We start from the raw sequence: 17,298 nt of genomic DNA on the forward strand, positions 1-17,298 counted from the left end.
AAACACTACAACAATCAGTCATAACATTAAAACCACCTGCAACCTGGTCTAATATTGTGCAGGTCCGCCTCATGCTGCCAAAACAGCTCTGACCTGCTGACTCCACCAGGCATAGCCAGGATTACCTTTTTTAACAGTTTGTGCTCCAGCAGCTCTTTTTTTGGGATCAGGCCAGACTGGCTAGCCTTTACTCCCCATACGCGTCAGTAAGTCTTGGGTGCCCATGACCCTGTCGCGGGGTCAGTGATTGTAGAATTTATGCTAGGTATTGACCACTACATACCGGGAACACCCCACTAGACCTGCCGTGATGGAGATGCTCTGACCCAGTCCCAATTATTGTCATTTTTACAAACACACACACACACATACGTTACTCTGTAAATAATGTAGAACATCTTTTCCCAATACACTCACTCACTTACACACAGTAGGCTATGTGTACAGAGAGAGACAGGCAGACAGACAAACAGAGCAAGAGAGAGAGAGAGGGGGCGAGAGAGTGTGTATGTAATAAGAGCTGTGGCAGGAGCAGCTTGCAGCAGTGTTTGTTTAGTGAAAATCCTCCCAGCGTGTGCAGAGTGAGATGGAGCGGATCAGTCTTATGTTTGCAGAGCAGTGTGTGTGTATGTGTGTGTGTGTTTTGTGTATGAATGACTGTACACTGGACTGTAATATTGTATTACAGAAAAACATTACAAAAGGGAAACAACAATAGTGACAAAAGGCTGAGGACATCCTCATAATAATAATAATAGTAATAATAAATAAATAAATAAATGTACTTCTACTACCACTACTAATAATAAATATCTTGGGAACTAACTTGGGAACCAAATATGACGACAATATTGTTCAAAAAACAATTTTTTTCATTGTATGTATTTATTTATTTATTTATTTATTCTGCTGTAGTATTTAGTATGGTGTTGTTTGCAAGTTTTTAGTATTAAAATGATATCAAAGTTATCAAAAATGAGCAAAAATGTTCCAAACAAAGATACCGGCCATGTGACATCAAGAACCCCTCTGTTGTTTGGAACCGTAGGCTCTGAACAGCTGCTTCTTTCAGGAGACTACTGATAGAGACTCAGTTTATCCAGTAAACTAATAAAATGTTGGGTTCCTTTATGCTGCACTTTACTGCTCAGTGCCATTCACCAATTTAACACTGTTCAGCTGATTGGCTAATTGTTAATATACACAGTCATATCAGGATATTATGACCACCCCTGCTTTGGAACAAACTTGGCCCAGGATTTGCTGCACTTAGAAATCAGCGAGCACACCAGTCAGTTGTAGCAGAGCACAAACATTGCTATGAGCAAAGGACGTGATTTGACTGATGTCCAGAAAAGCATGATAATAGGGTGTCGTATAACAGTGGTGCCCCATAGGCCATTTATGCCAGAAGGGAATGATGGCTCCGGTGAGTGGTACAGAGCAATCGGCGCACCACTGTGGAGCAGTTAACTTCAGTAATGGACACCTCTGTCACCTAATACAGTCCATACCACGATGTATCGCTAGTGGAATCGGAGCCAAGGGTGGTTATTCCCACTATTAGATAAGTGGTCATTAAATCCTGATATGGCTGTGTATATAAAACACTGCGAGCTAGCTAGCTATCAAGGTACAAATGCCTTTGGGTACATTTAGTATCAGTTATTAAAAACCTAGACATCATCGTTACAACTTTATATATTTTTGGAATCCTTCTAAAACTGTGTTAAACCTAACCCCACAGTGTGGAGGCTGTGCTTTAGCCTGGCTAGCTCTCACTGTCTGCTGTTTATATGCTTAGAAATGGTGCTCTTTTACATCCACCAAGTGGGTGATTAAAATAATATGGGTGTGTTTTAACCTGTTAAACTTCATAAAACATCTGCTACAGGGTGCTACAGAGGTGGCAGATACAGGCAGATATAGGTTGAAAAACCTTTAATCACCAAAAGTCCTCATTTCATGACATTGACATTGTTCCTCTACAAAGCCCTTAATCCAGGTCAGACACATCCAAAAGTTAACATTCTTATTTATATTTCCAAATATAAACTGAAAGTTCCATGTGTACACTGACCCAAATGTCTAAACTCAGTGGTCATTCTTACATATCAGGTTTTGCTCTGTCCGGCTGGAGCCAGGCTGGGTCCAGCACTCCAGGCCGGCCTTCATCTGGTTCCCATTTTTGCGTGGAGTCGTCTAATGAAACCTGACCATTTTTAAAGGATCCTGAGTTATAGGCCCATCAGTAAATACCATATTCAGCCTTTGAAGTAGCCCAGGCTATGGAAAGTGCTAAGATGTCATGTGTTAAAGTTATGACCTGATTCATTAAAACTAATCTACTCTGCTTGACATGGCTAGTTTTTAGTGCATGTGTGCCTTTATTTATCTTGACAACTGACAGGCCAGTTTTTTTTTGCAGTTTGCAGTTTGCCTTGTTTCGTTTTTCGGCCTCTAAAAGCCAGAATACCAGCTACAAATGCACAAACTGGTAGAAAGAAGCGGTATGGAGTGTGTATATGGTCTCAGCAGCTGGTGGGCCAGCTGTTATTGAGTCTTTTACAGGTACTTGTAAAAGAAAAAGCAAAGTCCTTCATGCCAGTAAGTAATCTTTCACCTCATGTAACAAATCCTTGCCGTTTTTGTTTCAGGCGCAATTGTTGCTGCGGTGTTTAGCACCAATGCACAGAGTTGGGGTTTTCTGAGGCAGTTTAGTACAGTGTATGTAAAGGTGCATTTCTTCAGCATTTTAAATTGTTATCTGATGTCTACATTGAACCTGTGTAACTTGGCTGGAGCAAAGAAAATGCCTAGATTCAGTTTTAGATACCATAGCATAGTATAGCTTGGTTTTTAGCATGTAAATTGCAAGTGATTATTTTCAATAACTATTCCTATATTACTATATTTGTATTATACTGATATCCTGTTCTGCCATGTGCGGTTAGCTAGCTGAACAGTAATAAAGTTTTATTGTCAAAACTGTAATATATACAGTCATACCTCGGACCCATGGAGCAACAAAAAAGACATCACACATTTACATAAACATTAAATAACATAAAGCAAGAAAATGTAATTCACTTATTTGTAGCAATGTAAGAGTTTAAGTGTTATTAAGCTATTTAGTTTGTATAAATAAATAGAGGTAAAGTAAAGTATGCAGCTGTGTACTTTTAAAGTGTATGAATAAAATATATGTATAGAGGTCCCTGAAATGAGTAAAAAGTAGATTAGAAATCTGAGTATGGTCAGTGCAAATATGAACAGTAGTGCAAAGTGAAGCCAGTAGGCTAGGGTTAGCTTGTAGGGTTAGCTAGTAGGGTTACTTGCCCTGTGAGGCCTAGTTCTCATAATATAGTACCCGTTCTGTAATATCTAGAGTCCGCTGATGCTCTTCTGGGTTACTGATGTACAATCCTGGTTGTTTTAAAACAACGAAGCTAAAATGTCTCTGCTAATGCACCCTGTGTTCCAGATCCAATATTACTAGTTCTGTGTATGTTTTTCTCCCAAATAGCACTGGATTCTTGGAATGTTGCAAGTGAGTTAGACAATAAATCATATATTAATTGTTTGGCATAATTCTCTGTTTACATTACTTGTTGTCAAACTATCTCAGGATTGGATCACTTTTAAAAGATGAGATATATTCGGAGTATCAATGGCTCATTTTTACAAAATCTAAATATTTGTCATAGAATTTATTTATACATTTGTTTTTTATTTCGTTGGAAAATATGACTCCAAACCTTTAACAGTTTTTAAACTTTTAAACAGTAGTGTTTTTTTAAATATTAAGAAGACCCCAAATATTGTTAGATTCTGAATATTCGTATATTTGTCTTAGCATGTTAAAGGATGTGCCAGATGTTCATCTCCTCGTGCTGATCGGGTGAGTGATCACCTGCACCGTACTATAAAAGCCCAATCACAAGAATAATGCTGGCAGAAAGAAAAACACACATTTTACCACTGACTGTCTTTCAGGACCTCAGTTTGACCTGAGCCTCACCTCAGCTGGGCTTTCCAGATTAACATCTACACTTAAAACTAGCCCCCCTGACAGCTCCCAATGATAAAGCGGCAACTCTCCTTGGTTACGAGCCTTCCAGCTGTTTTGGATAATGAACGGCAGGAGTCATGCAATGCCGAGTGTGAGAAATGCCAGCATGTCCATTACAGCATGTCAAGAGGAGGTTACATTAGGAAGGAAGGGAGAGGATGCAACATGGTACACTAGTCTGTTAGACAACACTCTGCACTGCCCTTGGCAGTCAGATGTATGTAATGAATGTGTTCCTGAGAGGAATGCCATATTTAACGATGGCTAAACATCTGTGTAGCCTAAATTGCATGTCTAGCATCGCCTGCTTCACGTTTGTGCTCAAATTGCAACAAGAAGGTTATATTTACTTGACCTTTGGTGCCATACACTGTATTGTATAGGTGCACAATTATACCCTTAAAATGTACACATGTAAGATAGTGATGAATCTGGTACTAATCCCTAAATCTGCCACTAGATGGCACTACACACACCTACATTGGTTGTTGTAAGCAGTGCTGTATTTTCTATAGCTACATAACACACAATTGCTAAATGCAGGCTCTGCCGAGAGGGTGTTTGCATTCAGAACACCATTTGGATCGGTAAGCACTTTTTATTGCTATTTTGGTTCTCTAAAACATAATGAAACAACACAACTGGCATTTGTATCATGTTGCTATTTATTGTTTTATTTTCCACAGCAGCAGCTTATCACACAAACACAATAAACATGGCTGAATTGTCAGCTTTGTTGGTTTACATCCATACTTAAAAGACTGGTGCTGAGATCAGGCTACTAAAGTGTGAAACAGTAATTTTTACATTGGGCCCAAGTGGCTACAGGTTTAATTCCTCAGGTTAAAAGTGCATATTTATACTTTGCCAATATCAACCTCCAATCTTCTCCTCTCTTTAGTACTTTACTAGGACTCACCTTATCACATAAGGCTACAAATGCTATGACATTTCCAGCTCTAAAGGATAGTGTGAGACCTGTGAACATAGCTAACAGCACTTCTTCAAGCTGATGCTAACAGGAAAGTATTGGGCAGCTCAATGTGCTTTAAAAAAAGAACACTAATGGTCAATTCTGTTACTGTGGCTAAAAACGCCCCTACTGGCTAGCAATATGATAGGGGAGAGGGAGGGCCAATCCTTTTCAGGACTCCTGACCGGGAATGAATGTGATAACAGTGATAAGTTTGTATAACTTACTTTTTTAAAATAGCCTAGACAGTAATGGTGTCAATACATGTACAAGGCAAGAGTATAATATGTACCATTGAGGGTATCAAGCCAGTGTCAGAGAGGTTACTCTAAAAAACAGTTGACTGTTTATGATATACTGTCTATACAGTTATTGGTTGGCATATGCAGTCACTGTTGCTCTTACTAGTAGGTACTAGTAGTAGAAACTGTTTACTCATGTCAATTTGCATAATTGATGTGATGAAATTAATGTCTATAGTGGTGAATTATTGGAAATAATGCCACTCATATACAGCCCTGGAAAACATTAACACCACTCTATATGATCAGTTTCTCTAGTTTTACTATTTACTGACATGTGTATGAGTAACAAAGAAACATTTAATTCTATAAACCACTTACATTTCTGGCTAATTCCAAATATAAATGTTTCTATTTAGGATATTAACTTGCATGATAACTGCTCAAAATTACAAAAATTCAGTGTTTTTTAAACATTATTTTAAATAATGCATAGGAGTCAAGTTAATATTTGGGGAACTAACATTGATTAACACCAGTCTTTCACATTGCTGTTAGGTGACTTTATGCCATTCCTGGTGTAGAAATTTAAGTGGTCTCTAATCTTTTTCCAGAGCTATAGCTATAGCTAAAAATGCACCGCATTTAAAGGGAAAAATATTTATTTAAAAAGATCATAATGAACTACTCCGAAACAATTTGGACAATGGACAAAAAATTGTTGGGAAATTCTCCTTCAAACTCTTCAGGTTCAGACCTCCTGTAAACATTGTCTAAGATTTTGAAAAATCACTTCCATATTTTCTGACTTTAACATCAAATGTTGCAGCAGTGCATTTGTTGTGTAGAAATGATTACAGAACACTGTACAGAACAATGTGGGTTTAAAATGATTGTTACCATTTTTATAATTGAAACGAGTAACAATGCAGCACATAAAAATGTAGAAAGTAAAAGTATTAAACTCATCCAAAATATGTAGTACTCCAGTAGAGATTCCCATAGAGAACAAATATAGAATTGAAGTAGTTCTACTTCCTTACTATACATCCCTGTAAGAAGGTGATGTGGATTAAAAGATCTATTCTGTAATGTTTTCAAAGATTATGTTATGATTTCAAAGATTATTAAAGTTATGAATATGCACATTAGTTTTTTAATTACTATAACATCAAATGTTGCAGCAGTGCATTTGTTGTGTAGCAATTCATCACAGAACACCGTCCTACAAAAAAATACCACCTGAGTCTGTCTGACGGTACATTTTTATTTTAGGAAGGCAGACATGCATAAAGTACTAGAGACCCAGATTTGAGTAAAAGTACAAGTGCTCTATCAAAAAAGTGACTTGAGTAGAAGTAGAAGTGTTCTTTAAACATCAGACTTAAGTGGAAGTACTAAAGTATTCAACATTTTTTGTACTTAGGTATTGCAAATTTACTACTTAAGTACTGAAAGTACGTAGTTATCACAGAAATCAGTCAAAAGTCTGAATATCACTGTTTATATTAGTTCAAATGCTTAGACTTAAGGACTGTCACAATTCCTTCGGCTGTAGTACAAGGACAGGACTGTAGAAGACAAAGTACATGAACATGAGTCTTCAATTAACTCAACCCGCCACGTACAATGTTCTACAAGATCCATAGAACATTGCCCTCTTGTAGGCTTGAAGAGGAAGAGATTTACAGTGACAGAATAGAAGAAGGAATTTGTGGGATGAGCCATTGTTCTGAATGTCTGCCACGCTGTGGATGTGGATGCTTGCGAGGAGTAATGTAAGCAGTTGCAGTTCTGGAAAGCTAAGTGAAATAGAATCTGAGGTAGGGTAGCGCTGTCCAGAAGCTGGGTAGATATGAAGTTACCCACAGATTGGAGCGCTATTATACTCAAGCCAGCTGGCCAGACCAGACCAGCTACTTATGTTACAGCGATCTCGGCGTTAGTGTATTGTTTTCATACAGAGATACAGAGCTAAATATTTGTAGTCTCAATTAAACAGAACAATGTACCTTACTGTTGTGAGGTGGAGATACAGCAGTGCAGCAGGTTGCGGATGTCAACCCGACACTGGAGGCTTTGAAAGAATGGAAGAGGGCCTCAGATACACCCCTGCCTTATCACTCTGCCTTACCTTTGCGTTTAAAGTATCCTGAAGGTGCATTCTGTGCTGTGTCTAACATTAATCATCTAACGCTCAGAAACATGTTGCGGTTTGTAATTTATTACACCCAAGTCCAAACTACAGCTTCTCCAATAATGACTCCAGACATGTTAGAGACTTTTATGCGCATTTTGACAAGTAGAAACAAACCTGCTTTTCTTTCATCAAGCAGATGTCCTCAGCTCCAGCAGGGCATTGTGTGATCCCTAAATACCTGCCTCCATTGTGTTCTCCAGGTTCCACAGGCTACTCTGTCATCATGACGAATTGGTGAAGCGAGCCGTCAGGCAGTTTGATTATAGGGTACAACCAGTCACCTCAGAGGGTTCACCACTCACTGTATGTGACTACATGACCGTCCTGGGAAAGAGTGCATGTGAAGAATGGCCTGCCTGTCTGTTGCAAGCTGTTGCCTGAGGGGTTGGCTGAGATTGGAGGCTTTGAAAGAGCCTGGATCGATGGCTTCATTTCAGTATGGCAGAGGGCCACATATACACCCCTGCCTAACTCGGCCTCACCTTTACTTGAGCAAAGGTTAATGTGGGGGCCATATGTCATGGGGAGATGGTAGTTATATGCACTCTGGGACACGGAAGAAGGTCTTGTTATTGCTTGGCTCTTACTAGTAAGTGAAAAATAGCCAAAACAGTGTTCACTCATGTCATATTCATGTAAATTATCATGATTTAACACTACATATGATCAGTTTCTCTGGTTATACTATTTTTAGGGATGTGCTTGAGTAAGATGGACATTTACATTTCATTCCATAAACCACTAACAACATTTCTCTCAAATTCCAAATAAAAATAATGCTATTTAGTCCATTTATTTACATTAATGATAACTGCTCAAATTCAATTTTTAAGGGTTTTTAGACCTTAAAAAAAGCAAAGTTCTTTGTTAGAGATAGAAGGGAACACACATTTAGGATACCTTAAATACAAAGTAAGGCATAGTGGGAATATCTGGATAGATGGCTTTATTTCAGAATGACAGAGGGCCACATATACACCCCTGCCTCACTCGGTCTCACCTTCACATGAGCAAAGGTTAATGTGGGGGCCATATGTCAAGGGGAGATGGGCTGCTGTGCGGCTTGATGTCTGGAGGAGGTGGTAGTTCTGTACATTCTAGGACACAGAAGAAGGTTTTGGTGCTGTATTTTATGGAATGCTTTTTTTTTAGAATGGTTGGAGTTGTCATGCATTTGTACTGCAAAGTGTAAAGCAGGTTTGCTCATTTTTACCTAGCCAAAATTTTACTTGAGCACTTTAAGAGTTAAAGAACTCTAGGAACTAAGTAGCAGATTTCAAGCAAATGTTACAAACATTATTTTACTTACTTAATATAGTATTTGTTTATATAAGTTTGTTTATAAACAATATTACAACAATATTAATTAACCTTTAATCCTAAACATGTAATTATTAGTAGCTGATATAGTTTAAAATATTTATTATTGATATTCATATTTAGAGAAATAATAAAATATTTATATAAATATAATAATATATTTAATAATACATTTAATAGTATTATTATTTATATTTATTATTATTATTATTATTAATAATAATAATAATAATATATCTACTAAGTGGCGTAGTGTAGTAATCCAAGTCATTTCAAAGGATTTGCTTACTTTCTCTTTCTTAACTTTTTTCTCTGTTCTCTAGAGCTTTCTAATGATGTCACATAATTATGTCGGCTTAAAAACAGTCACAATTAGTTTTAGGAAGTTTAGTTTGCATTTAACGTCTTAATTTCTAAACAGTTAAAAAGATACAGACAGTGAAACGGATAATCTGTCATTACCATCACTAGATGTCATTACCATTATAACCAGTGTTGTGCTGGTAATGACATTTATTGGAAAATAAACAACGCAAGGTTATGGATTTCCTAACACAACTTAGCCCCCTATAGCACAGAGGCTTATTATACACTACAAGGTATATTACACAGTAACTACAGGGACTGCTGTACAAACTGGTGGGGTACACTTTCGGCCCACCGGGAAGAACATAGGCTGTTAAGAGGTTAAAAGCTTGTATTTGCATTTTATATACATATAAATTATGTGTACAGTTCATTTCTGCCCCCTAAAATATTCCTGGAATAAATGTTTGTTTCTATGGTCATGACAAAAACAAGTGTTCTCTTTGAAAAAATACTTGCCGGAATCGAAGACATATTAATTTTTAGGAGTGTAAGTTGTGGACGTGGCCAAAGTAGCAAAGTATTGATGTTCAAAACATCTTAAAAAATGGAAATGGTTGGAACAGATGTATTACCGTGGTACAGCTTGTAATTATAATTACACATGTATGTGCATCATCTTCAGTCTTGAGATGTGTAATTACCCAAGCCTATCTCAGTAGCTGAACAGGTGAAGAAGAGGCAGTTCATGTATAAGTATGTGATGAATGTATGTAATTACTCTTGCGCTCTATTACACATGTATAATCACATGAGAGGATATGCTGCTACAGCTATTGAGAGACACAGGAGACAAAAACAGGAGTCCAAGATAAAGTTAATACACATGTATTTACACAAACTGTATTATATTAAGTGTATTATATCAGTAGCAGTACACAGCAATACATTACCCATAGTTCCATGATTATTGCATGTTTTGTTTATATGTAATTATGCAGTTATTAGAGGCAAGCGCTTCCATTGATTAACCTCTTAGCACTCCAAGGCTTATTACACACTAAGGCATATTCAGTAACTACAGGGAGTTCTGTACAAACTGGTGGGGCTATCCTTTAATAATAGACGTAATAGACAATTGTAACACTTTAGGCCCACCAGTGGCCCTCCAGTGTTTTAAGGGGTTAACCAGTAGCACAGTTAAAAATGGACAGATATATTAACCAATCATATATAATGTTTCCAGTGGGTGGGGTTAGTTTTTTTGATGTAAGAGTCTAACCACAGTTCAGTCTAATGTGAATGTTGTGCCAGGAATCCTTACTGAAGGAGTCACTGTTAAACTGCTACAGGCAAAAGGTAAAAAGGTCAAATCTACAGTATGTTATTCTCTATATTGTCCAAATATAGTGAGTTAACAGACATACTCTAGTTCTGTTACTCATTTATGAAGGTAAAACACCTCTTTTTATTGTTTTAGATAAATCCTCGCACACAGAGGAATACTTTTCTGCTTCCACAGCACCGTGTTGGAAGTGGGCTCCTGTAATAGGGCCAACATAAAATGCACATGATGAACATGCGATACAGTTCAGGCGCAAGTTGAAGCCCTTTGATTTAAACTGAAAGCAGATGTTTGCCAACTTACTCGTACTTTTGAATAGGAATAGAGTCAGGCTGACTCTAATACTGTCACAGTCTTTTCTAAGACTCTGTATTAAAGTGACGGGCCATCCAAAAGACTTCATGTGAACACAGCATAACAACATATTCAGCATGAATAGGAAAACCTTTTTCTTGTAGCACACAGAATCAATGCCAGCTGCTATAACTCTTGAGTCTTTTGAGTATTACTGTCTGTTAATGCATCAGTCCCGGAATGTTGCTGTTTCCAATTAGAATTGGAGCAAATGCCCCTCATTATTAACCTAAGCCCAGTGAGCCCAGTCCAGTGGGGCGGACGAGGGGAGCTGTATTTATGAGGCTGGGTACCATGCTAAATTATGGGAAGTGAATTCGTTAAACAAACTCCTAGTGACTCTAATCTGAAGAATGCCGACTCCCTCCTGAGGTCAGTAATTGGGTCAGCCTCTCTCTCTTGCACACACTCTCTCTCTCTCTCTCTCTCTCTCTCTCTCTCACTTGTGCACTCTCCCCAGTTCCCCTCCCCAGTCTTTTCCAGCAGCAGGTCTAGACCTGTAACACATGCTCTTTGAAATGCATCCCCCTTCAGGCCAGCCAAAAATATGCTCTCTCAGGAACTCAATTCCCCCTGTCCTTCACATGCTTTTAGGGTCTCCAGGCTATTGGAGTGCCAGTAAAATCCGAGATATGTGCCCGTCTGATGTCTTTGCTGAACAGTCTGCTGTGCGTATGTAGCTGACTGTGCATTCTTCAAAAAATAAAGGTGCCAAAAAGCTTTCTTCGGAACAATGCCATAAAAGAACCCCTTTTTGATGCAGATGGTAATTTAAAGGTGCATTTTTTACAAAGGAGACACAAGAACAAACCACTTTGTAAAAATGTAAACGCTTAAAGAAGCCTCACGTAATGTAAAGTTGTTGTTTTTTTGGCGGAATGAGCCAAGATTATTTAGGGCTTAATTTGTTTTATGAATGAGGAAAGGCTAGATAACTTCCTCAGGGATATGAGGATCCTGATGTTTATTCTACACAGAGCACATTTACCTCCATGCTGATACCATTAAGGTCTTCAGAATTCTATAACCTAAACAGGGATAGACATACAATCCAAATCTGGACTTTTTAAAATTTGATGAACAAAATGTGATGAAAAAATGCACACCTCTAAATTTTAGAACTAGAAAAATACAAATAAACTAAACCTATAAATTCTATTAATTATAGAATGAAAAAAGGAAATATTCAGGATTCTGTGCTTAAGAAATTCTTGATGTCTAATTGGAGCATTTGTGAGGCCGACCTTTTGTATTCCCACATGTATTTACATTTGGAGCTGTAAATCACAGTACATCACCCATAGTTCCAGGATTATTGCATGTATTGATAACAGTTAACTATGCATTTAGTAGAGACACACAGGAGCCTAACCAGGATTCAGGGTAATGCTGAAAAACAGTGCCAGGAATTTATATGTGTTCATGTGAATGACTTTCAGGTAGATCTGATCCGCTCATCGATGGCTTTTGTGTGAAAGTGAAAAAGGGCTAAATAATAATTGTGAATTCATGTTGAGTGTAAAGGTAAAGGTGAAGGTGAATGTAAACACAGTATTTTTCTGGGTATAGTTGAATAATGAGAGTACGAGTCAGCCCTAGTCGAAGCTGGCGAACTGGTTAAAGGTGACTTCGGGAGAATATGATGTTGTTGATACTGAAGAGCAGCACATCACTTCCAGGCTCTGCTAGTTAATAGGAACATTTGGTTGTTACGTAAACCAGGCTTTATGACCTGTGCCAGTGTCCACTGAAGGGAGTGGACAAAAGCATTCACGCTACCATCTCTTTTACCATCATCTCTTTTCTACATCATTTGCTGGAGTTAAACACCTGTCAGAAGGGAAAGCACTGGCTTATAATCAAGGCTAAACAAGGCTATAAGCTAACTTCAGCTTGCTAATAGCACATGGTGCTGAAAGACACTACAAAAGGGACAGCCATCAAAAGTAGTCAATACTAGTGGAGCTTATTCTTCTGTTCCATGAGCCCTCCATAAAATGAAAATAACAATAACAGGGTTGTAAATATCCTTGTCAATTGTCAAGCATTTTTCCCCCAACCAAAGACACATGATTACTGTGCTACCGTGCTACTTTTCAATTTCTCCAAAATGTACATGAATGATATCATTCGTAATGTGAAGCATTTTCACTTTTTTGAGCCTTGTAGAGTTTTCCTACTATCACTGTACTGGATTGTTTAGAGTCAAAAATCAAATGATACGAATTTGTAGTCGATCCATTCTAACATCCCTCTACGCACCACAACAACCCACAACAGTGAATTCTCTGTCTTTGAACAGGCTGGAAAACCACACAGGAACAAAGCGCAGAAAACACATAAATGCCACAACATGACTTAACAAGAACCCAGAGAATGCACTATAGCTGAGGGGGAATGACTAAGGGAATGTGTACAGCACTAAATATGTTGATTGGTGGTTTGCTACGGAATCTGGCAGCTTTGGCCGCTCCTAACCTGCTAGCACCAATTCTTTCGCTAGCATTTAGCTGTGGTGCTCTCAGAGAGACAAACAGCGGCCTGTGAGCCATTTGTGTCGCAATATGTGCTTAGCGATGTTCGCATACGAGCCCAAGTCTGAGAGCAATTTAGCTGCGTGACATCCGACCTTGGAGCCGCGCTAACGGCATGAATTATAAACCCATTTCGCTTGGACCGTTCAACTTGCTCTCACAGGAAATGCATGCTAATGGTCACTTTCATGACAGCTGCATCTAAAAGCCACTTGCTAAGAACAATGGGCTTGTAGTTTTTCATCAACTTGGAGCCAAATATTTCCCAACAAGTTCGTCACCCAATCCCCACCTCCACCCCCCCCCCACCCCTTCCAAATTTCCAATTCCTAATCCCCTCAAAGTTCCCAGCCTAAAAATCAAGGAAAGGCGAAAAGGACGGGCAGGGGGGAGGATGGGTGGACCAGGTCGGAGACAGAAAGGGAAAAAGCTGCCGCATTAACCAGCTTATAGCAATTAAAATTTATTTAAGGCTTACAAGGAATCCTTTCACTGGTGGATAAATCAAAGTTGAAATGACATGGCTCAGGTGGAAGTGCTGTTTTCGACGCTGTTCTGGCAAGGGGCCCTCATCTCCCTGTAATTATCCCAGTCCCACCTCCAGCTTTTAGGGGCTCTGACTTTGGAGGAGAAACGCCCCTCTTTCGGGTCCTGGAAAACTACACCTCCCTCCATAGACTTCTTTTTTTTCTGTGCGTATAATCATGTCGTTAAAATAGATGCCAGTGAACTCCGGAGGTTCCATTTGAACCTGTACCATTGGTGCAGCAGAGCTAAAGCCTCAGGCTGGCACTTACTGGTTGGCTCCAACTCAGCAAAGCGCCGTACAACAGAAGAACATTAATTAAAAGCTATTAGAGTGTCTTTAATTGGACGCTAATTTCCATGTCACGATCCAAGAAAAGGCATGTCAGTTTTGGCCTTCATTGGGAAGTGCTGTAAAAGAAGTGATCCACTTTATGAAGGCAGGTAGGTACAGTAGTCTAAAACTCAATTAAAGAGGGTTTTATGGGTTTTGTTTAACGATTTCTACAAAATGGACAAGATGTAAACAAAGAGGTTTGATGTAAAACGGTGCATTGTAGAGGTTCCTTACAGTGATGCTGATAGAAACCAGGGGTTGGGATGTCTACACTGCAAATATAGCCATTTTATTTACTCTCCAAAACCACCAGTAAACCTAGATATTTTTTGGTGGATCTATAACATAAATTCTTTGGGGCAATTTTGCCTCACAACACCCTGCATATTTAAACATGAAAGACTAAGACAGATCTAAGGTAAAACTAAATTACCTTCCTAACTAATATACTCATGCGCTGAGAATACTACACAAAGTAGTATTAAGTCACATCTGAAACTATCATAATTATACTTATATTGTATTGTAAATATGGAACTAATACTACTAGCCATATCTGAATGAAGTATGTTGATAAAACAGAGTTTTAGCAGCAGCTCTTTGGTTGCTGGCAGTCGTAGGTTTTGGCATCATGTCCACGGCAGCCGTGTCACCTGTAATTTAAACAGACTCTCTGCAGAGGCCAAAGCAGCCTCATGAGTTCCATTCTCTGCAGTCGGTTTGCATGTCAACACAAGGCAAGATTTTTTCCTGAACAGGTCAGCCCTGCCCCTGGGCTACGGGTTCGCATGCATCAGGATGAAACACTGCATGAAGCATTTCCTGAAGATAGCAAAGAGACTTTTCATCTGGAACAAAAACCTGTGTCAGGAAAGACAAAAAAAAAAACCAAAAAACATTGACATTTTGCATAAAGGTTTTGTAAATGATCATTGTAAATGAAGCACTATAAATTCAGTTGAAATGATTCAGTAACTACAATACAATATTCAGAAACTGCTACAACTTTCTCCATATACTCATATTCAAAAACTGAATTATTGCATTGTTGCATAATAATAAATTTAATAACTACTAAACTACTAACAATTACTTAATTATTGAGGAACTACAATACCATACCCAGAAACTGCTCTGAATGATTTAATAATTACTTTAAATTAAGTGACTATTATCAGTCATTCCAAACTGCTATGGCTTATTTAATATCTTCTGTAAATGATTCTCCTAACATTATTCAGAGAATGCTATGAATGATTCAGTTGGTGCTATAAATGATTCAATATCTTCTGTAAATTATTCTTCTAACATTATTCAGAGAATGCTATGAATTATCCAGTTGCTGCTATAAATGATTCAATATCTTCTGTAAATGATTCAGTAACTACAATAAATTACTCAAATACACCTGTAAATGATTCAGTAACTACAGTAAATGGAGTGTAAATTATTCAGTAACTACTATAAAATGTTCATTATCCAACAAATACTATTAATAAATTAACTACTATAAATAACAATTAATAATAATAATAATAATAATTATAATAATAATAATAATAATAACAATTACTTCAAATTATTCAGTAGATGCTGTGAATTATGAATATAAAGAATCAGCAAAACATTATGCAGTAATGAGTAATTAAGTATAAATGATTTGGTGAAAATTATTCATTAACTACTCTGCAGTAAATTATTCTACCATAAATAATTCAGTAATTGCTGTAAATTATTTAGTATTTATTACATTATTGGGCATAACTAACTCAGTAATAATCAAGCAAGTACTATAGTCCATATTACTATGTGATAGTGTGATATGTAGTACTAATGTGAACGTTATGTAGTAACATTAGGTGTCTGCCACTGAGATTTATAAATACAGAAATTCATTTATTTTTTATTAGCTTGGGTTGTATATATTTCCCATTAACTGAGCTGTTTGATGACTGGATTCGCTGACGTTATTCATACGCCTGTTTGCCATCTTAAAATAACGCCCACTCTGTATGAGCTTATTGCAGTGTCTAGGTTTTTTTTCCCATTTTCCAACATTTTAACAACCTCACAGTCATTAACATCACCACCTGTCAGCACAAATAGACTGCAATATTATTTTATAACCTCTATTAGAAGTCTGTCCACTGTATAAACAATGAAGCTTGTAGCTGACCCCCTCAAGCTGGGTCGACCACAGGCAGGAAAACCTGACAACTGTAGGTGATATTTACCATGCTGTTATTTGGAGTGTGTGTGTGAGAGAGACTATGTGTGTGTGTGTAAGAGAGAGAGGGTTCCACCCAATGTAAAACAAAAGCCCTCTTTCTCTTCTCTCTACACATCTGTCCAAACCCACCTCTGTAATTGCATGGGTTAGTCTTGGTAATTGACAGCATAAATATTAAACTGTCAGAACTGGACCGTTGGTGACACTCTCCGGTATGAGTCATTGACCTCGCAGCTGAGGCCTAAAAAAAAATCTCTCTGTCTCGCCCTGTCGGCAGGACCGCTACCTCTGCTGAAGGCAAGCGCAGAAAGAGTGAAAACGTCATTCTTGGCGGAGGTTGTCATCATGTCATCAGGGGGGACGTGATTATACACCCTGTGCCCATCCCTGCCTTAATGACCATCAGGGACATGTGAAAGTCCTGACTTGCTGTCCATTTTCTTCTGAAGTAGTTGGTTATGACTGTGGATGGATTTAGCAGCACCACAGCCAATGAAAACGGCTTTTCTTATTAACGTTCTTATATCCATGGTTACCTAGCTAGCTACTACATGTCCTGGCTAACACGCTCCAAATCAAGGGGGGCTTTCCCCACTAGCACGTTGACCCCCCTTCGCTCAAAGCGTTATCAGCAGGCTGTATCGTTTTGTTGCTAGGCAGGACTTTATCTGTAACCAGCAAGCTGATTGGCTCTTTGTTTTGATGGGTGAGACTTTATCCATAACCAGCAAGCTGATTGGCTCTTTTTGTTGATAGACAGGACTTTACTCATAACCAGCAAGCTGATTGGCTCTTCTTGTTGATGGGCAGGACTTTATTTGTAACCAGCAAGCTGATTGGCTCTTTTTATTTCTGGGTGG

The sequence above is a fragment of the Salminus brasiliensis genome, chromosome 20, assembly GCF_030463535.1.
Source record: "Salminus brasiliensis chromosome 20, fSalBra1.hap2, whole genome shotgun sequence".
Taxonomy (NCBI): Eukaryota; Metazoa; Chordata; class Actinopteri; order Characiformes; family Bryconidae; genus Salminus; species Salminus brasiliensis.